Source organism: Hibiscus syriacus, unplaced genomic scaffold (genome assembly GCF_006381635.1).
Source record: "Hibiscus syriacus cultivar Baekdansim isolate YM2019G1 unplaced genomic scaffold, ASM638163v2 tig00112159_pilon, whole genome shotgun sequence".
Classification (NCBI taxonomy): Eukaryota; Viridiplantae; Streptophyta; class Magnoliopsida; order Malvales; family Malvaceae; genus Hibiscus; species Hibiscus syriacus.
In genome coordinates this window covers 2,423,326-2,446,136 of record NW_024063263.1, presented here as the reverse complement: position 1 = coordinate 2,446,136, position 22,811 = coordinate 2,423,326, and the positions used below count along the sequence as shown (strand labels likewise).

Sequence of the window (22,811 nt, the reverse complement as noted above, 5' to 3'; positions counted from 1 at the left end):
GTTGGGGGACCATATTGCAAACGGAATAAATGTTGGGGGACTGTATTGCAAGTTTAAAAGTTGAGGGACCTAAATGCAAGCTTCAGAAATGTTCAGTGACCATTACTATACTTTACCCTTTAATTAATTATCCTAGCAAATGCATAGCATTAGGTTGGTTGTTGGGTCAGTTTCATAGTTTGTTTAAAGTCAAATTCTATATAAGGTCTTTATTTATGTTTTTTATAGATATAGTCTTTGGACACATCATGGAGTTTAGGCCCCTAGTCTATGATTAGGATCTTTATATCCTTACTACCAAACACTAGAAAATTCATTTATCGAGTAATTTGATCGCATTCAAATTCCCATATAGTTTAGACATTTATTCGTTGAGGAGTTCTACTCAGTTTAACCATAAAACTGTCCAAAGTTATAAATTAATCATTAAATTTATCGAACTTAGATAATATAGGAACTAATGATATAACTTAGGTGATATTTGTGTTTGATTTTAAGTATGGATAAATTTATGCACATATGCAAACTAAATGTTTGAACTTGAGTATATGTAGAGAACATGTCACCCACTACCACAAGATCCTCGTAATATTTGTATACCGATAGATTTTGGGTAAAGTACACAATGATCCTCCGATTATCAAGGATCGGATTATATAAATTCCCAGACATTAGGTAATGTCCAGTTCAGTTTGTCGTCAATTTTTTAATGAAAAAGGACAAGTTTGGAATATGTGAATAGTCGGGTAACTATTTTGTAACTTTTAATAGTCGAAGAACCATTTGTATATTTTATTCTAATTTTTTTTAATAATATGCGGTGATTACATGATAGTATATGTTAGAACTCTTAACCAATTAATAATGTGCACACACCTTGTCAGCGTAACTACTCAAACCTAGAATCTATAGGGACTATTGAGGTCACTATGAATTCGTATACCATTTTAAATTCAAAGATAAAAAAGTAAAATTATGATTTGTTAAGATATTTAAATGAATTTTTCACGATATATTTAAATGAAATTTAAAACTTAATTAATAATAATAGTTATCTAATTTAATTAATTATCCTAGCAAATAAGATTGATAGTCGTTTTAAATTCTGAAATCATATTTTATTATATCACAGTTAACATGTCAACATTCAGTTTAGAATACATTCAATTTTTCAATGGAACAAAACGAGTTTTGAATATAATAAATAGTCAACCGATTATTTTATAACTTTTAATAGTCAAAAGACTCAACAAATCAATACTCTATAATCAAAGGATCATTTTATAATTTTCAACAATCGTGAGACTTAACAAAACAATATCAAATAGTCAATAAACCATTTGTATACTTTACCCGTTATTAATTTTATGATTGACCCACGAACTGAACTGACGATGCTGATGCATTTATCTTATTTAAATTTTAATTATTTTTCATTTCATATAATTATGTGTAAACTACACTAGACGCCACCGAATTTCAAACGTTGTATCATTTATACCACTGAATTTTAATTTTTGTTTCAATTATACTATTAGACCGTTAAATCGTTAACAATTGAATCAACAAGATGTCGTTTTGGTGAGGTATTTACGTTGATAGCTGTCATCCACATCAACAACCGTCAGTTACATTATTGCCGTTAACGATTTAACGGTATCGTAATATAATTGAAACAAAAATCTAAATTCAATGCTATAATTGAAAAATGAAAATTCAGTGACATAAACGATAAAAAATTAGTCCAGAGGTAGCCGATGAAGATCGGTAAACGTGTGTACTTATAAACGAAACAAAAATAAAATTCAATTCTGTTCGGATAATTATGGTTTTCTTTTAAGTTGTAAAATACAAAGTATGAACGAATCGAACCGAATACATTTAAACATAATTGAGCCGAAATCAAACAGAATCAAGAAAAACCAAACCATAATCGAACGGTTTTCGGGTTTACCTTATTTCAAGCATGGAAATCTCAAACAATGTTTTGTTTGCCAGAGATCACTCCAAAGGGCAAGCTTTCTCAAATGCTTGCTGCTGCTTGCGACATAAATCGAACTCGTTCGTATGGTAATACATGCATCCGACGTAACCTTCCATCGGATCTTTGCATCTCTGATAAAGATCTTTAGCCTGTAAAGTCGAAAGAAGAAGAAAGTACTAAAGCCACTCGTGCTCAACGCTTATGTCAAACACATATTTAGGCACGATACGAGAGAACGATTCTTCAATAAGGTAATACAGATTGTAATCATGTGTTACTGATGTTCAGCTCCAGAAAAAAGGTGTTTAGCACCATGGATGATTCAAGCAGATTGATAAAACAATACAGAAGATACGAAAACAAGGCTGAGGTAGATTCCAATAAACCCGATCTGCAACCCGAGTTTGAATCTAGGCATTTTAGACTGTTTTCCGCTAACGATACGATCAGTTTTATTTGTTTGCACCAATGCAATAGTACAAATATTAAACTACTACTCAATCATATAATATACCAAAACTAAATTTACACTTTCGAGCACATCCAAAAGCTTATTGATGTTAACAAATAAGAACCACAGTAGAGGTTCATTTCTATATCCAATAAATTCCATGTATTTCATGCTGTTGCTATGTCTCATGTCGTGTTTTAGTTATTTGTCTTTACTTTATCCAAAACAACCTCGTCTACTCATTTCTCCAGTTGCCGGCTGGCAGGGATGAAATCGATCCCCATTTCTTTTAGACAGTGTTTCTTATTATAAACCTAATTTGCTTCGGCTCTTCCCTTTTCTAAGTACCGATTTTCCATCTGTTATACCAACCCGACAAGCCCAAAGGCTTGTAGAAACCAGCACCAGAATATCACATCACCCAGTACTCCTTGGCCTTCCAGCTCCGGATTTACTCTGTAGCCATCAAAGCATTTCCTTTTTCATCAGACAAGACAACTTAGGGGATATTTGTTTACTTCAGAATGATTAAACGCTGAATGATTCAAATGCTGAATGATTTAAAGGCTCTGAATGAATTAACTCTGAATGTGACATGTTGTTTGATAATAGCTCTGAATCATTCAGCACTATTTTGCTAAATCAGTCAACACTGAATCATTCAAAGGTGCGAAACAAACAAAATGAATGCTGAACCGTTCAGCATTCAGCGTTGAATGATTCCGTTCAAAGACAAACAAACAATCCCTTGGTCCGCTAAACCTCCTCCTCGGACTGAATAGGAACTGACACGGCAGACCCCGAACTGACCTAACTACAGGTTCTACTTCCAACTATCCGCCAATACACCGACGCCACGTAACAAGACTCCTCTCTCTTGAGAACCTCCAATTTCTCAGGGAAGTCGAACTCGGGCACTTACTTATCGCCACTGTCATTCCTCGACGGCCTAGACTAGAAAGGGTGAACTTCCATTGGCCGATGTTACCATATACACATCCAGCAACCACCATTTTCTTAGTTGTGTATCACTGGAGATGACCTCGACGAACCTCATACACGAAAATACTAACGTAAATATAACCATAACCGAGCTGTGACGCATAGTCGAATCCGATACTCACACCCAAGTCTTAGTAAGATAGTATAAACAATTCTAAGCAAAATCCAAATTATCAGAAATTGTTCTAAGCAAAATCCAGCTAAAGGAAAAACAACAACCAAAGGAATTGAAAAATTAGTAAAAATCGAAGAGTCAAAATGCTTACAGTCCAAGGGTACAGCGAGTAGCTTGGCGGCCCTTATCGAGACATTTCTCGGGGTTAGGATCTTTCTTCTTACACTTGAGGAACTCCACGTTTTCCGGCATACAATTAATCTCAATGTGCTTCGCGGCCGCCATCAGAACCGAGGATGTCGGGATCGGTTCTCCCCCCGCCGCATCCACACGTTCGCCATTTCCACCGCCACCAACGAAGAAAATATCGCTTCTTTCTGCACCAATAATAAAAGACCCAACCTTTACTCAAACAAAATTCTAAATTATCTACGATTAAGGGGAAGAAAGAAAATTGTATTGTGGGTAATCTGTTTACCTTAATTAATCAATGGGTTTTGCTTAAAATTGAAAGAGAAGATTGAGAAAGAGAGAAATCAGGGAGCTTTTTGTTTAGGGGTAGTGTGAAGCTGAGAGAACTATGGGAAATTAACGACAGATACTTATTTGTAATTCTATTTTCATTGAAGGATATTTACGTCTTTTGCGTTTCACTTTCTTTTAGTTCCCATAGGCCGAAGCCCTCTCGGCTTCTAAATTTCTTTGCTCATTTTCTTTCTTTTTTTCTCTCACCAGCTAATCTCAAAACATTGATTTTCTTCTTTGCTTAGGTTTTTGTGTGTGCTTTTCTTATGGTTCATTTGATGAATGAAAGTATAACAAAGAAAACCTGAGATATCTAGCAGACATATTGTTCGGACTCTTCATTCTTATAAAGTATTCAAGTTGGAGTCTGAATGACATGATCAACCAATGCCTCCTGCTGCATTCCAGGCTGCCCAGATTGATTAAACCGTGGTGGTTGATTTGGTTTTGGTTTGAGTATGAATTGAATGCATTCGATTTGATTTTCGGTTTAATTTGGGTAAAACAATTAAGCTCCAGCCGAACGATCATATCACAGTTCACGTTACACAATCAATTTCATACGTAAGGTCTTCAACGAAGCCCGTCAAATAAGAAAAACGGCGACCATCGATATATGGGTGAAATTTTACAATCGTATAATAATCTGAACAATAACATAGAGTTCTGGAAAAAAGAAGGGAGTTTGGAGATTGTAGTTCAAGGGAGATGGACCAGATCAACAGTTGCTTCAGTATCAAATACTCTTTAGGTCTAGGTCAACAGAAACAAAATAATGAAAGTAAACCATATCTGCACTGGAAACTACTTATTACTATTAGGAAAAGCCGATGCTCAAATCCTTGATATTCGTTCGATCGATGCTCGATGTCAAATCTCTTCTTGGATAATATGATCCCTGTTCACCTGAGGAGCACGGGGAAGAAAACGGATAGTTACTTCACCGTACTGCTCAGAATCTATGAAAACTCATTCAATAAGCAATTGAATAACCACACAATTTTAATGATAAGGCTTATGGAGCAAAAGTACAGGTACGTACATCTACGACAAGATAAGCATATACCAATATGAAATAATGATATGGTAAGGCAACCAAAGAGGATCGAAAGAATAATGCCTGTTAACACACATCTATTTTGATCCGATATGATCTATGCATCAGCTTCCGGTCGGGTGAATGAACTTTTGTTTTAGTGGGGTCGATTTCCATATTGGGACCTCCAATCTTATTCTGCTTAGAAGCTTTGTCATGATTTTCCAGTTGGGGTGAATGAACTTCGGTTTTAGTGGGTCTATTTCCATATTGGAGAGGTCAGCATTTCCAATCTTATGCTGCTGAAAGCTTTGCCATGATCTTCCGGTTGGGGTGGAGGCACTTTTATTCTGCGGAGTCTATTTCAATGAAAACATCAGTACTTTCAGACTTAGTCTGCTGAGGAGGCTCAGCATGATCTTCAGATTGGAGCTCAGTTCTAACATCATTGTTACGTGTAATTTCAGGATTGGCAGATTCATCGGAGATGACTTGTAACGAGGATGGTCCTTCCTCTGTGGGATTTGCTTCCAAGTTGCAGGCTTCGATGAGATCAACTTCAGACCCCTGAACAAGCTCTTTATCATTAGAATTGCCAGATTGCAGTGAAGACCTGTGTAAGCTCTGGATTGGTAGGTTCTTCAGAACGACTAATGATGACAATGGTCCTACGGGAATTGATTCCACATTGGAGGCCTCAACAAGATCAACATCAGAACTCTGAACAAGTTCTTTATTATCTGGATTGTCAGACCAAAGTAAAGAAGACTTCGCCTCAGAGGAGTTTGGTTCAACAGTTGACCCGTCAAGAAGGACAGCTTCTGTCTTCTTAATTACCAAGTGCTCATGAAATTGATCATTTGGAACATGCTCTGCCATCATGGATTCCTCGATGGTAATTTCTTCTGAAGTTGTATGTGCTTCTAAAGTGTTAACATTTGTGTTTTCAACCTGAATACTATCACCTTCACTAATTGCAACTCCTACTTCAAGATGCATTTTTATGTGATCTCCAGGAACATGCTCAAAGCTTGACACGGCCATAACATCTTTCTCTGCAGATGCTTCTATTTCCAATGGGTCAACATGATTGCCCCGGGTACTCTCAATTCCTAAAGAGACTGCAAAGATTCTTCCAAAGAAGGTTCTGATTCCTTTCCCAATTGTTGTCAGTAATAGCAGGAAGCTCCACCATGGCTGAATGAACAGGACTTGAAGAAATATTTGAAGTCACAGGAAGTACATCATCAACATCAGGTTTTGTGGACATTGCATCACCTCCGAGATCTAGGGCAGCAGCTTTAGGATATGATTTCAAAGAAGGCTCTCTTTTTTCAAACTCAGAATTATTCTCAACCATAGCAGATTCCTCCTCCATGCCCGACTTAATTGGACATATAGCTAGGGAGTCTAAAGACACTCCTGTATAGTCAGTAACATCATGCAATCTGACGGCATTCAGAGCACCTTCAGCATTTTCAACATTGATAGAAGATTCCAAAGACCCTCTTGCAGAAGGTTCTGTGCTGTTTTCGGATGGAATACCAGTTGAATCAGGAATGCTTCTAGAAAACTGAATGATCTAAACTCAACAGAACCATAGCATTCTCTCCAGAACAATCACAAGCGACACTGCCCTTCGGATTGCTAATATCAAGCGGATGAATTTGAAAATTCCAAAGAAGTTTTTCCTTTCAAGAAGGCTTTGCTTCATTCCCCGAGTACACTTCATTCATACCAGGACTTTCTTTTTTGGTTTCAGAATCATTATCTCTGGTATTATCAGCTTTTGTAAATTCTTTCAAAGCCGCCTCTACATTGGTTTTATCACTCTCAGCAGTTCGAGGCGGTTCCATTGGACTGGGAGAGGCAGGTTGAAATCTAGAACCTATCTGATCACTACCAGAAGCAGGAGTTCTTTTAGACACATCATGCTTACCACCATCATTCTGAGGGCATGTACTATCAACCTCCATATTACTCTGTAGTTAAATTTTCATTTCGAACCTGTCTTGAACTTGCATCACTCTCTGAGCAAGTATTGCATTCAGGTTTCAAAGAATCAACTCTCTGAACAGAAGCCTCAACCACAAGAGATGCATCGTTTTCCGGTTCTTTTGCATCTGCTCCAGTAACGGATAGCCTTTTACGTTCTTTTGGTACATCAAAAGCTGGAGCAGCTTTTTCATGAGATGGTGTGCTGACAGCTGATTTACAATCTAAACGTTTTTCATCTAACTCATCCAGTGTCCTGTTTGATAATGGTGCAGTAGGAGTATTCCAGCCCTCACTCCCAGCAGTTTCACCAGCTTTAGATTTTGATGAGGAGGTTTCAGAGAAAATTTCCTTCATCACTCGGGCAACATCGTTGACATCAGCAGTCTGTATTCGATTAAATGCTGGAATTGCATTAGTCACTTTTCTTTCTGAATCATGACCGACAGAAGCACCAAGAGAATTAGCTTCAGATGCCTGTATGTGAGTGATATTTGCCGGTTCATGAGCGCCAGAATCTTGAATGTTCTTCCCTGCAGTAGCAAAATTGTCCAAAAGTTCCCTTGATTTATCCGTGGGCAGAGAAATTACGTTCAATTCTTGGCCAGATGAAGCATCAGAAATTGCAGGTCTCCTTCCTCGACGCCTAAGTGCTTCAGCCCTGTTGTGGCCTTGTGACCAGGCCTCTTGCTTTGGACAGATTGAGAAGGGGAAGACCATGGTGCTGATGTCTGAATGTTCAAAGCATTATTTGCACAGTGATTAGGAATGGTTTTATTGGCACCTTCCAAAGGACTTGATGCAGGCAAACAATCTGTCATAGAACTAGCAACTGAAGATGTGGTTTTCACGGTTGAAATAGTTGCATAAACTTTGTCTTCTGAAATTTTGTTCTTTACCAATTCAACTGTCTGACTCGATACAGGTATAATTGGCAAAGTTCCAACTTGATTACCACATACCTCGCCCAGACTTAGCCTTTTGAGAGCTGATTTCAGGTGAAAGCTCCGTAATAACAGAAACCTTTTCATGTGCATCATTTTTGATTTTGTCCCAAAGCAGGCCCTGCAAAAGTCTCTCATGCTGAGTACATATTACAATATCCAGTTGACTATAATTAAATTATGCATCAAATTCGTCAAGATTCTTACCAAGAGTTATGGAAGTAGCATTATGCATTTCCTGTGAGCTGTTTGGTCGCTTGCTTTGAGATAAATCACCATGTCCAGTACAATGTGATCCTGAATAGTTACAACAGCAGGTGCATCAGTTCCCTGTGTTTTCTCTTTAATAACCTTTGTTGGGGCAGAAACATCATTTTCTTGATTGACTCTCATCGAAATGACTTTGTTTGGTGATGCATCTGCAGATTGATCCCGTGCTTGAGAATTCAATTTTGAATCCTGACCAACTAAAGCATCCTGAGCAGCAGTTGATATTGTGTCAGTTTCTTTCTCGTACGCCTAGGTGTTCCTATCCCACTCTGAGACTTACGGCTTTGGCCTTTAACTTGGAAGATATAGAGCATGAAGCTGATTGAGCACTTGGGGCACCACAGGAAGTGACTGAGAGTTCAAACTAACCCCTTCAGAAGGATGATTGATTACACTAGTACAATCCATGCAAGCAGATATAGGTAAAGGATTGGTGCAGTTGGTCATTGGAACACTGGAGACACCAGGAACAATTCCACTTATAGCAATGGCTTGACTATCTGGTGGATTGACTAATTTAATCTGAGATTGCTCATTTGGTTCTGGGCCTGGACCAGCTAAACCATCAACAGCTGGGATGGATGCAGGCTCTTGTTTCTTTTCCCTAAGACGATTTCTTGTCCTACAGTTTGAGCTTTTGGACCCTGTCCTTTGATTGCATTGGTGGACAGAATCCAGGTGGGCCAGATTCGACAGGTGTAGCAGAAACCGAAGGTATACTGACTGCAAGTTCGGGGAAGCTCCTATAGTATTATGAGGATTAGGAGCAGGAGTGTGAGCTGGAGCCAGCAGCTTTTTGTAACCGACATCCACTTTCGTGATTTCAGAAGGTGCTGAAAACACTGGTGCAGTGGGAGATTTCTCCACAGTTGCTCTTCTTGGCCTTCCACGGCCCCGTTTAGGTGGTGGTGTTGCATCTTTGCTCTGCTGCAGTGGCTGATGAGCAGGCTCCACTGCAAGTGGATGTGATAGAGGAAGTGGAGCTGGAGCTTCTGTGCTACTAACAGTACCCCTCAAAGCATCTTTTGGCATGTTCCTCTCAACAGCTTCTTCCTTCAATCCGGGGGATTCAGGTAAGTCAGCTTGACACATTTTTTCAAACTCCTCCTCTGTCCACTGCTTCATATGAGCGCACCTAATAGAGAAAAAAACTAAGATTCACATTATGCAAGTTTCACTTACATAAAGGCCACATCAGAACCATGCAAAGTTAATATAATATAAATATAAAGAGTCAAAAACAACAAACAAACCTCTCTTGTTCTTTTTCCCCTGCCATATTGCTGAGTCAAGACCACCAATAGATTGACCTTTCCGCTTTAAAACCATTATTAGGCTGTAACCCACTCTTTGGTACATCATACAATTTCATCGCCTCATAGAATTCTTTCAAGTCATGGTGTGTAACAAGGCGAGGTGGTAATGGGGGTAGAGGCTTGGAGCTATCCATCCCTGATCCATATGCCAGCTTTTCCCACTTTGCCTGCATTTTTTAAAATAAATGGCATCAAAATAGAGGTAAAAGCAACACGCCAGTCGCCAAGCATGTTAATTCTGCACATGATCAATGGAGAAACAGCCTGTCTAAAAGACTCGGATGCATACCGTCTCTTCTTCCCGCCTTTGTTTATCGACTGATTCAAACACATCAATCTCAGACTCGCTGTATTTAGAGACATGCAAATATATATATCAATATTAATACCTAAACCATGCCGTTAATTAAAAGCTCATAAATATTTACCAGAAAGTAATTTTCATGTTAAATTACTTCACAATAATAAAATTGGATCTAAAAACTCGAAGTCTTTTAAAATTAAATGCAGTCCTTTGCAACTACACAGAGAACAACAGAGAAAGCTGGCAGCTCAAAATTTTTTTCCTTATATATGAAATCCTTCACAAGTCAAATCCTGATAGATAAATAAGATAAAAAAAAATCTGAAAATACCTGCGAGCCAAAATTTCATTTAGAGCATCATCATAAAAATTGGTGCAGCTTCCTCTTTCTTAGACTCCCGCAGGAGACTCTAAGTACTCCCTTCGATCTTCAGCACTGTCAATAAAATCACAGAAATTACTTGAGAGAATGTCAAAAAAACTGCTTGTGCTCCATGCAATAAACTATAACTCAACAAACATCCCAATTTACCTTGTGTTATTGTCAAAGAAACCAGCAGTGATACTCTGATTAGCAACTCCCAATTTGTGTTCAGCAGCTCTGACTTGTTCTTCAACAGTTTGAACCTTATAACAGCAAATATAATCAAACGCAATTCAAGGTAATACAAAAAGGTATGTGACATCAACTAAACCACAGGTGGAGAGGCAAGGTTGATCCTTGGACAATTCTCACCCACTACCCCTTAATATTTAAAAAATAAAACAGTTATACTAAAGCAAAGACCACTTAATGATTAGGAACATACTGTTTCAAAGCGTAGAACAAGTACATCCTTCTTCTGCCCAAGCCTATGAGCTCTTGCTTGTGCTTGCAGGTCAACCTAAGAAGCATGAATAAAAAACGTTTAAAACCAATATCAGAAAAAACTATCAAGTAAATGTAACGTTCTAAAAAACCTGTGGGTTCCAGTCAGTGTCAAAAATGATCACAGTATCAGCAGCTTGAAGATTGACTCCAACACCACCAGCTCGAATACTGACACGAATATTCAAATGTCAGAACAGCAAGACTATACTCAGTAGTAAAACAACAGATACACAAACAATCTAAGAACCAGTAAATGATTAGGCAATGTATCCCAGTCTCACACTACCCTCTTCTAGTAGATTAAATTCTTTTCAACCTCCCAAAATAAAGGTTCCAAAAGAGGGGTTTGCAGTTGCTATTATAAAACAAAAAATCTAATAAGAACGTGCCTAAATTTCGATGAACTTCAATATTTGAAAGACGTCTAAACCCCTATAATGTCTAAACCTCTACAACATATAACCCCCAAGGTTATAACTAGAATAAGATGTATTATAACACGTCTGAATTTTGATAAACTTCTAGACTAGGATTTCCCTCCTTACTCCCCTCCGCAACAACATTCTAATCTCTTGTCTCAATCTCCAAAAGGGCTTTAAAGCCAGTGCAGTTCAGAAGCGTACAACATATCTGAGCTGTTCTCTTTTTCTTCTTTTTTCCCCTTCCTATGTCTTATTTTTTGTATGTTAGGAGAAAATTTTACCTGAGCAAAAATATGAAGAAGGGGGAACCTTGCTGATTAAACTTGTCAATAAGTGCACCACGATCACCTCCCACGATCACCTCCAGATGTCTGGCCATCCAACCGAAGATAGATACTGTTTAAAGGTGAGGTAGTCTTCCATCACATCAAGTAGCCTAGTCATCGTGGAGAAGAAAAGATCTACAAATTTCAAATTAAAGAGTGAATCTCTCATTAATTTATCTACAAAATAAAATTATAATATTTACAAGCATTAACCAAAGAAGGAAGAATGTGAAGGTTCTTGCAAGGCAAATCACAGATGATCATGTAAAAACTGCATCTTATGCATTCCAGCAAAATTAAAAAGCATAAAGAGGGTTTAAACTAGAAATGCCAATAAACCAATGGAACAAGATTACAAATGATATTAAGGGGAAAAAGATACAATTCAGCAATAGGATCTGTTATGAAAACAAACAACTATTGTACCACAACGCATCAAAGGCAGCTTCTAGAAATTATTAGATCTTAAATAATCACATAAGATTTGCCTACCCGGTGATCAGTTGCCTTCAACTTGGGGAGTAATCGATCCAACTCAAGCTTACCACAAAACCTAATAATTGGGGGCAAATAATGTTGTGGTATTAAACTATCAACCTACAAAAATTGATCCAAAAGTTAGGTATGTACCAGTCGAGGCAAAATTTGTACTAGCTAACTAAGGATATCCCCTAGTTCGTACAAGAAAATAATGAAACACTACTGTTTATTCCACAATTAATTACATAAAGAAGATAAAAGATTAAAGGATGCTATAGAAAGAAACCATCCTATACTTTCTTATCTTTTCTCTTCCAGAATTTTAAAGAAAACTAAACAAATTAGTAAACAGGAAAAGGACATGCCTCCTCCACGTGTAGCTGGCTCAGGTATGGGTGATTGCATATATTACGAAGCTCCATAACAGAGTTGTGCACTGATCGAGCCTGTGAAAGAGAAGATCAGAATAAACAACCGTAAATGTCTAAAATATGACATGCTTAGTTCATCTTTTCATGTCTATAAATAAGGATTGAATATCCTAAAGGAACCTTTGAATTTCCTATTGCACCGAGATTTCTTCAACCCTCTTCATCAAAAGTTTTTGATAAGCAGAAGCCTCACATCTTACAAGTCTTTCAATCTTCTCAGGAAGTTCGTTTTCAACCTACCGAAGAGATGCAATACAAATTAGCATACTAGAATTCTCTAAGGATCTTAATACCACACAAAACAAGGACTTCAAAACATTGTGCCACTCAATATCTCATGAGTGCTAAGTCATGCATTACTTATGATGAGCCAAAAAAACAGCAGAACAATCAGTATTCAATAAAGGAAAAGTGATCCCTAACACAACCCATGTAAATACAAGACCTTATGCTTCAGCCTTCGAAGTACAAAAGGTCGAAGAACTTGATGAAGACGGTTTATGATCAACAAATTTTCCTCCTCGATAGTAAGGCCTAATCAAATAATAGCATAAGCACATAATTTTGGTAATAGAGTGAAATACTCCAATAGGTAGATGGTAGAAGTTCAGTACTTCATCAGCAGAATTATCCCCATTACTCTCAAACGGTTTATTGAACCACTGTGAAAAATCTTCTGATGAATTAAATATATTAGGCAATAAAATTCAGTAGTGCCCCAACTCTTCGAGATTGTTCTGCATAACAAGATAAGTTAAAAATTAGTATTACACTGAATCAACACAATAACTCATAGAGAAGCAGAAGGAAATACAGCTGGCTCACAACAAGGAAATGGCTATTAAAGGCTATTAAAAGAGGTATTGAAATATTTTTGTCATCTAGTTGGGAATCTATTGGTAGGTTGATCGTTGAAAGTGATTGCTCATCTGCAGTGGAGTGGATTCAGTCCCCGGTTTTGGCTCCTGTTTTCTTCTCTCCTCTAGTTTATCAGATTCGACTCTTATCACTGGCAAGGTTCATTCGGTGAGGTTGATTCCAAGGTCGTGTAATGGGGGGCGGACAGTCTAGCTAAGAAAGGGATAGGTTGATTGTAAGGTTTATAATGTGGTTTTTATGTTTTCAGTGAGTATTTGTTTCTGCCAGGAGGAGTGGCTTTGTTTTATGGATAGTTTTGTAGTGTAATTGTTAAATCTTATGTAAATGTTCTCCTTTAATAAAAGTTCTAAGGCACTCTTTTCCTCCTTCCGCTGATTAAGGAGCTTTATTTCAAGCTCCTTAATCAAGAGGGGTTTTAACGAGGCCTGCCATTCTTATAAAAAAAAAACAAGGAAATGGCAGCATGTATCTATAACAAATGTTAAATGAAACTATATTTAACGAACATCCAAATAAATTATGTAACCTGTAATGGTGTTCCAGTCAACAGCAATCTGTGAGAGCTCTGATAGTGCTTTAATTCTGCATTCAACTTGCAAGAGCATTTTTTATCCGATGACCTTCATCATTATATATGCCAGTGAATTTTGCTAAGTTTTGGTCTATCATGCTTGTTCATTAGATACTCGTATGTTGTCAGGAGAATGTTAATTTTCTGATGTACAATCATCTCCCTGCACCAGAAACAAATAATAATCAGGCTTACATATTTTTTAAACAACAAAAAGTATAGGATAAGAAAGGTTCTTATTCATGGTTTGAAACTCATTACTTGAATAATCTACGCCTCTCCTCCGGGGCTCCAGAATATACAATTTTGTGTATATCAGGTGCCCAGAAATTGATTTCCGACACCCATCCAGGCAAAACAGAAGATGGTACAACCACTAAAAATGGTCCTCTATCATTTTTGGTTTCCATTAGGTAACAAATAAGAGAAATAACCTACAAGTATATAACAATAAATGAAATATTAATAACAAATTATAAATAGACTTGTAATCAAGAGAAGATACAGAACTATCGATACCTGAACAGTCTTCCCAAGGCCCATTTCATCAGCAAGAATTCCATTAAGATGATTATTGTATAGTGAAACCAGCCATCTAAGGCCATTCATCTGGTACCTACACATCAAAAGTACCAGAAACTTCAAGTAAGAGAATGAACACTGCACCCTCTATTCCAGACCTTCCCCCCTCTCTCCCTCTCTCTCTCTCTCTCTCTCTCTATATATATATATATATATGCATGTATGTATGTGCTGGTAAAGTGCATATTGTACTCACTCTCGTAATTTTCCACCCTTAAGAAAAGTTGGTTGCTCATTGATGTTTTCTTTTATGCTGCAAAAAAGAAGTTTTGGTTGTGAAACTTTTAGCTATTACAAGTAATTCAAATATTCAATACTAATTGAGAAAAGAATTAGGAAATAAACAACCCCAAGACATTCAAATTTTAATTAAAAAATCAAGCAGGAAAAAATAAGAAAAACTGTTACCTATGAGCCATCAGGTAATACTTTTCATTGCTTTCCATATAATGCTGCAGACCAGATTGATGATAAGAAAAAGTCAACATTAAAGCAAAGGATGAGCGAAAACTTGTGAAAAAGGAAAGACAATTAGCAACTCCAAAAATGCACACGAAAAAACTTGCCTTTGCCTCATCTTCATTCTCAACAGTAGAATCATTTTTCAAAAACACTTGCATTTCTCATCTCATCCATATCATTTCCAAAGCGACCTCCGATAGCCTTGCATCCTGTAACTTGGATCCAAGTTTCTGAAGATATTTCTCAGTTTCTTTCAGTAGTTGCTTAACACGATCTGATTAGCATCCTGTAAATATCAAATAATATTCATAAGACATGTAAGATGAAACACTACTAGAGGGTGTAAGCTTAAGCTTACCTGAACCATTCGCAAATACCCTCCACATCATTGATTTTGAGCAAGTTACTTCTCACGCTGAATTCTGTCAATCTTCTCCCGATGTATACGCTCCTTTCTCTTATGGAACTCCTTTATATTTTTATTGAAGCCTTTCCATCGTTCTCTCCTAATTTTAAACACATCATCCAGCCTTTCCCTGGGTTCAATTTACCAAGAAGTTAGAAAGGATGTAGATTTATTCAAAGCAACCAGTGAAGACTTAGGCATTTAATGGTAAGAAAGAAAATCGGTAAGTACTTGTGAACTTCTATCTCACTGAAAAACTCCTTCTGCCTCTCACGAATTCTCTTTTGTCGTTCTTCTTTCATTTTCTGCTCATATTTTTCGAGTTGTTTTATCCTTCTACCATGTCTATGTTTCTTGTATGATTTGAGGCGTTCCATATCATTTGTTATTGGTTTGAAAAAATCCTTCAGGAGATCACTGCCAAAATTTAAGAAGAAAATGTCAAATGAGAAATCAAAACAAAATCAAGGAAACGGACAAAACCACAACGTGCAACAATAAACAAGATAAGAAATAAAAGGATAATAACTTAATGCTCCCTTTGGGAACAAGAATTTGAAAATTTGGATTTGGATTTCATTTTCTATGTAAATGATAAGAATGAATGCATATATTATGGATAAATAGTCAAGATTCAATATAATACATAGATGAAAACTATAAAAATTTGGATTTATCAAATCCAATGATTTGAGAAATAATTATCAATGTTACATTTCTAAGTATTTATTACTCAATAACACTATCTTTGAAATCCAAATCCAAAATTTGAAATCCAAGTTAACAAACGCCACCTAAGGGGAAATTTTACATATAATTACCTCCGCAGGCGATGTTGGAGCTCTAACAATTGGAGTTTCTTCAATTCTATAACACTTTTGGTTTTGCAGATATATCTTCAGATGAGCTTACAGTTTTCTGCATGTGAATGCATTAGTTACAAAAGTATGTGCACATGCAATTCTAAAATAATAAAACCATCCACTAACTTGACCTCCTAGTATGGGAAACATGATAGAAGTTATGTAGAAGACATTGAAAAAAAGAAAAGAAAAGAACCACTTTGTTCTTAAACAGGAATAAGTTTCAACTAATATGACATTGAAAAAAAGAAAAGAAAAGAACCACTTGTTCTTAAACAGGAATAAGTTTTCAACTAATATGTTGGACGGTAGAATATAAATAAATTTGGGGGTAAGGAAGGGTGACTCAAAGTGAATACACAATGAGTAATAAAAGGAAAACCTCTCAATATGGGTAAAGCCCTCATTTGTCTTATTTACCAACATTTTTTATACCACCAAGTGAGCTGTTTACTCGATTGCTAGCTTAAGTACTAAAACACCCATTTCTACCCAATATGAAGGCTTTACCAAATTTTAGAGATGGATTCCTTTCAATCTTGATCAGTCTTTTATCAAAAAAAAATCTTGATCACAGTCCATGATGCAGCATTACTTCTAAAGCTAAATATAAAATGGTTCAATTGGTTTTCACAAAAAGTAAATATACTTGAAAAAGAATGAAATCTACAAAACCTTTTTTTGTTAGTGAGAAATGCAAACAAATTAGAAATGGTTAGTTGTTTTATTAGCACAATAGAACATATCTGGTGGTCTTTCCCATTAAGTTCAACTTTCTACTCCAATCTCACTCATTCTGGTGAGAAATTTTCAATTGATTTACAACCTTTCTTCCACTTCTGTTTTTTCATACAAAATTTGTTGATAGCAGGGGACACATTCCTTTTCTTTTCAATAGAAGTTCACAAATATTAGAGCAAAACAATAGTTGTATCCTTACCAATGTTGCAGCATGGCTTTACAGACAATCAGAAGGGAAAACAAGGTTAAACCAGGTACTAAGAACTTCAGAAGAGAGTTTTTAACAAACCTTTAGCTGGGTGAAACAAGTAAGAATTTTTGATTGTCTTTTGCCGTTTTAGAACCCACTTCTGCTCAGCTACTAGCTTCCGTTTTTGCAGATCCATAATCCATTTCTCTGACATAGTATGCTTTGGAGAAGGCAAAGGATCAGTAGATACAGAGTTATCTTCCTCATCTTGCTCTGTGTAAACAGACATCATCTCTTAGCATATGATTAATAGATGAACTTTGTACCTAGTTTTGGATCCTCTGCACCCATAATCATCAGAATCACCAAATCCCAAAAATTCATTTCATTTGATCTAAAAGGCTTAAGGATGGTCATTCTAGTTCCAACTAAGTTAAGCGATAAGAAGTTAAGTGACCATTAGGGAGGAAAAACCAATTGATTCAGTAACTTTACCAGAACTTGGAAAATGAGAATCAGGATCTTTCTCTCTAGCATCAATCATGCTGGACTGTAGCAGCTGGCAAAGATGCCCTGGAAGTGGAAACCTCATTATGACCACCAATTCCAGACCAGCCCGTCATTTCAGGGTTCACCTGCTTATAGCACCCATCACAGAAAAATTAGATCAGGCTTTCAAATTTGCAGATGGCAATTATCCATGTCATCCACAGATTTACTAAAAGTAAGCCACCCTTAAAGTAGCAGAGTCAGGCCCTCTAGTAAAATACACCTGTGGTTCCACTGTCTCATGGCTCTGAATTTCAGCCTCTGCCTTCCTTCTAGCTAGAATATGTTTCCTTTCGTCCACTTGCAGAAAGATCAAAAGTGGGCCATTACTCTCCTCCACTCTTAATGCTTTGCTTCTTTTGACAATGAATCAGCCTCTGGAATCTTCCAGTAGATGTAGAACCTGGAGGTGCATTATTCATCCTTCCAAATGGCATTGCAGCGTCAGATATGTTACCTGGCTCATTGGAAGTTTGTGATTTCCCTCTATGGTCATTCAATTCTTTGTGAGGGTCATCTGTATTGCCATCCAATGATTACCAAGTAAATGACATAGACTTCTGAAAATGAAATTTGCAAAACAAATTTAAATGATTAAATCAACCTTCTTGGGGAAATATGTTTCCACGCGCAATTTCAAGATGCAGCTTCTTTGGCATCAAGCAATTTCTGCAAGTGGAAAACACAAGTTATACACAAAAAAAGAAAAACAACAGCGTATGAAAAGATTCATACCACCTATACCCCCATTAGAGTTCGGTACATACCTGAAAGCTAAAAAAACAAGGCACTGGGCTCTAAGCTGTTTCAACTGTTGTTCCTTGAAGACACTGCCAGGGGATGTGGCAGACAACCCATCAGGACTTGCGACAGAACCTTTGGATAATCCATGCTTCTGACTCTCGGAGCCACTAAATTGGCTGGACTTGAGGAGGATAGCTCTCCTGCAGGATATGAATTCGATGTAGCAAGCAGAACTCCTTGAGCCTTCCCAAAAGCACCTGAAGTTAAACAAATTCAACAATGTGACTGTTATTCATCTTACCAAAGATATGGGGAAATTCAGAAAACCCAGAATCCATTTTAAGAACTGTTCAAGCTCAATAAAATTGTCATTCAACTTCCCTCTACAACTTGTTTTTTTTTTGGATAAAAATTGGAGGCCTCGTAAAAACCCCCTTCATAACCATCAAGCTACGAAATAGCTCAACGGACATTGGAAGGAGGAAAAGAGTACCTCAAAATTTTATTACTAAAATTACCCAATACATCAAGAGTTCAATACAACCAAATACAGCCCGAATAAAACCACCGCATAAATCAGGACATTCTACAGAAAACACAACAATCCTTTCCCTAACTTAGCAAAAACTACCCCATTATACAAAATTGCCCAGACTCCTATAAGCAACCAAAACCAAACATTAAACTGCGCCACAACTATTACCCAATTCCCAGCTTTGCAAGCTCATCAGCCTTCCAATTACAACATCTCTGAATATGTTACTATTACACTATTATCCACCACCACTGCACATATTTCTCTAGCTAAGGTCTCGAACAAAGGTGGGGATACACCAGGTCCTTTAAAGCTACAATCCTTCTCAAAAAAGAAATTAAACCTTTCTGATTGCAAGCAGTTCAGCCAAATTGGAGGGGCTCAACAAGAAAATATTTGAGCGACCAAACCAAAATAAATACAAAACAATCCAAGCTGCCTAACAATGTAATCCACAATCAAAACCAAAATGGGTCCAGTATATAGTTGAACTTCAATAAACCTTTATCAGAACAAAAAAATAAGAGGAAACAGCACATAATACATGATCTCATCAAGAAACAAGGTCTCTAACTCAGATAATATGAAGCTAAGGTTTCTTTCTCCTTTGTTGCCTAGCTAACACTGAAAACTATGTTACTTGGGCTCAAGAGAGAGTGACATACTGGTATTAAGATATCTAACAAACAGAAATTCTTCCCGTTTATCAACTCTCACCTGATACATGAGATGCATGCATTGACTGGTGTGAAGCAAAATCAGCTATCGTGTTCCCAGAAAAAACATTTGGAGAAAATCTGTTAAGTTGAGATCTATCAAAGACCAACTCGGCCTTGTTTTGATTCCATATGGCCTGGAGGGGCAATTTTCATGTGCACCAAGTAGTCCTCCTTGCTGCTGTCCAGGTGCATTTTGAGTGGAACAATCTTCTACTTCTTCAGGATACTGGAACTAGGAGCGTGTGACATCAAATTGCTAGTCAAATCTCTAGGTTTTCTATAACATTATGACCATCCTGTCTACCTCTAAGCACTGTCCTCATATTACTAGGTAAGGATGGAAACTGCTCCATTTGGACACTACTTGGACCATATTGTAGTTAGCAGGGCCAGATGGTTCAGCCTTATTCACCTTCCCTTTTCTTGGATTAATCACAGCATTACGAGAATCAAGTTGTGCAGAAGTGTCATATTTTGGTTCCACTGGGTCCCCCTATTTCGCTTGGTTGCAGCCCTTTTACCATCATTTTGACTCATTTGTTTTCCCTGTAATTGCGAGTTAGCTGACCTAGACGGGCTTTCATGATCAAAAGACTGACTGCTCCTATGAGTACCAGCTCCTTGATAGTACTCATGTCCAGCAGAACTTGAGCCAACAGGCCTGCCGATGAAAATGGATCAAATCTGGGCATATCAATTTGAGCAGATCCTGCTTTAGAATCTTTTGGAACTGAAAAAGCCTGGGAAATCCTGGAAAGAAGATTTTCAATTGTAAACGGTTAGCTCAGCATGCCACCTAAAAACAAGGAGATGTTTTGCAATGTGTTTTTTTCAAGCTAAAAGAAGTTTGATCGGCAGCAATTTACCAGCATATTGCCCTGAAGTAGAATCCAATGTTTTGACCCCGCTGTTGGAGGAACCCGTGAAGACTTCAAAGCCTCAAGATCAAGACCATGTTGATTGATAACAGTCTCCATCGCCCTTCAATAAAATTACATCAGAAAAACTAGAAGAATTTTCAGAGAAAGTGTGCACATCCAAAATGAAAATTTGACTTCAATAAATATTTATATCTATAGTAAGTTCAAGTTCTACACTCATTGAAACCATGCTGGTATAATCATACGTAAGCTAAGAAGGACAAATAAAGTTAACAAAAAAGTTGGATCACCAGAGAAAAGATGCAAAATGAAGAAATACGTAAGCATGTAGACAAAGATTTAAAATACACACAAAACAAGGATATATCAAGTTGTAATTTGAACTTTTTTTTTTTGATAGAAATATTTGAACTTTAGATGGGTGTAATTTTCTTGCAGCTCAGTACACTTTAATTCAAGCTATGGGATATATTCATATGTAATCCAGGAGTAAAATACACAAAGTTAACAGCAACTATGATATATATGAACAAAGCTAAACAAACCCAATTTTCTACATTAATTCAAGCATGTTTTGGTTGAAATAATATTAAACATAATCCTATCGAGAAGGAGAAAGTAAGAACAGATTCATTTGGCGCAAAAGAGGATGGACCCAGTAGAAGTTGTAACTGAGACAATGAAACCTACCTAACTTATGCCCAACAAGGAGCATTTTCCAAGTATAAAAATTAATATAAAGCACTTCTGTGCAACTTGATCAATCACCTTCCCTTTTCATGGTCAATTCACTATCTAAAAATTAATATAAAGCACTAGCACCCCTTAAAGGAAATAAAAACTAACACTTAACATGACAATTGATAATCAAAGGAAACAGCTTACATTCGATCATTTATTAGATCCATTATTTTCTTTATTAACTCAATTTGCTAATTTGTTATCCCCACGTAGATTAAAATAACTCTCATACATTCTCTCCCATGTTACAAAAATTCGATGGCCTTTTAATAATAATTCTTAATAAAACCCGAATGATGACAAATAAGTAAAAAATACTTCACCTTGATATTACTTGAAATGGCATTGAATGTTCCTTCCCACTAGATTTCATGTGTTGCAATATCTAAAAAATCACATATTCACATATAACAAAAGTCAGCACCCATGCAAATGGTATCAAATTTAGAGCTAACATACCACATAAAGTTAGTTGCAAGCTTTGACGGCTCATCTTTAGAATCTTGAATGAGTTTTTGCAGAAACTTTGCCGCCTCCAACTCAACATTATGTGAAGAAGATGCCATCTCCTACAAACTACAAAATTAACAGATAATAAGCAAGTAAAAAATTATCAGTCCCTAACCATCAAATTTAGTCCCTGCTTTTCACACCAAATTTGCCTGTATATAACTAGAGTAATTCGCAACACTAAAGGTTGTTTGTTTACTTCAGAATGATTATGTGCTGAATGATTCAGAAACTCTGTATGAATTAGCTCTGAATGTGACATGTTGTTTGATAATGGCTCTGAATCGTTCAAAATGTACTTCTGTGCTTAATCATTCAGCACTATTTTGTTGAATCAGTCAGCACTGAATCATTCAGAAATGCGAAACATCCCTAAGTCTAATATGATTCCTTAGACACTCAGCATTATCAAATTTTCAATTCCGTTAATACAATCATAATCAAGCTGAAAATTCAATAAAAACAGCACAAGACATGAAAAACAAAATAACGGAGACTTAAAATTTCCGAGCTCAGTAACAGTATTTATATGGAAGAATTTCTATAATTAAGCTGAAAATCAGTAAATTAAGATTCAAAAATACTTATACCAAACTGTAATTCGAATCTCTTATCAATTTGTTTGTTTCTCGAGAAACGATCGCTCTTTCTCGGAAATTCTATAATATCGATGTTAAGAAAACCCTACCAGAAGAAAAGTTGATGGAAAAAATCCAACCTGGAGATCGAAGAGTTTAGAGGTAAACTACATATAGAGACTGATTCGTACTTGAAAAGTTCCTCATTAAAGGGGAAAAAGGGAGGCGGGGGGAAGAGATGTAGTTTGGGAAGGAAGACGAACAGAGTTAAATAAAAAAGTGTCCTCGAATAAGTGCCGGTTTTCTTTTAGGAAATTCCCTATTTGACCCCCTTTTGTTTTTATAAGGATGGCTAATTCAAATTTTGATATTTATTAAGAGGTTAAAT

General features: G+C 36.8%; 1 pseudogene; it reads right to left on the bottom strand.

The window, feature by feature from the left end:
- Nucleotides 1–6,218: 6,218 nt before the first annotated feature.
- LOC120175216 lies at nt 6,219–21,901 on the bottom strand (annotated as a pseudogene).
- Between the last annotated feature and the right edge of the window lie 910 nt (nt 21,902–22,811).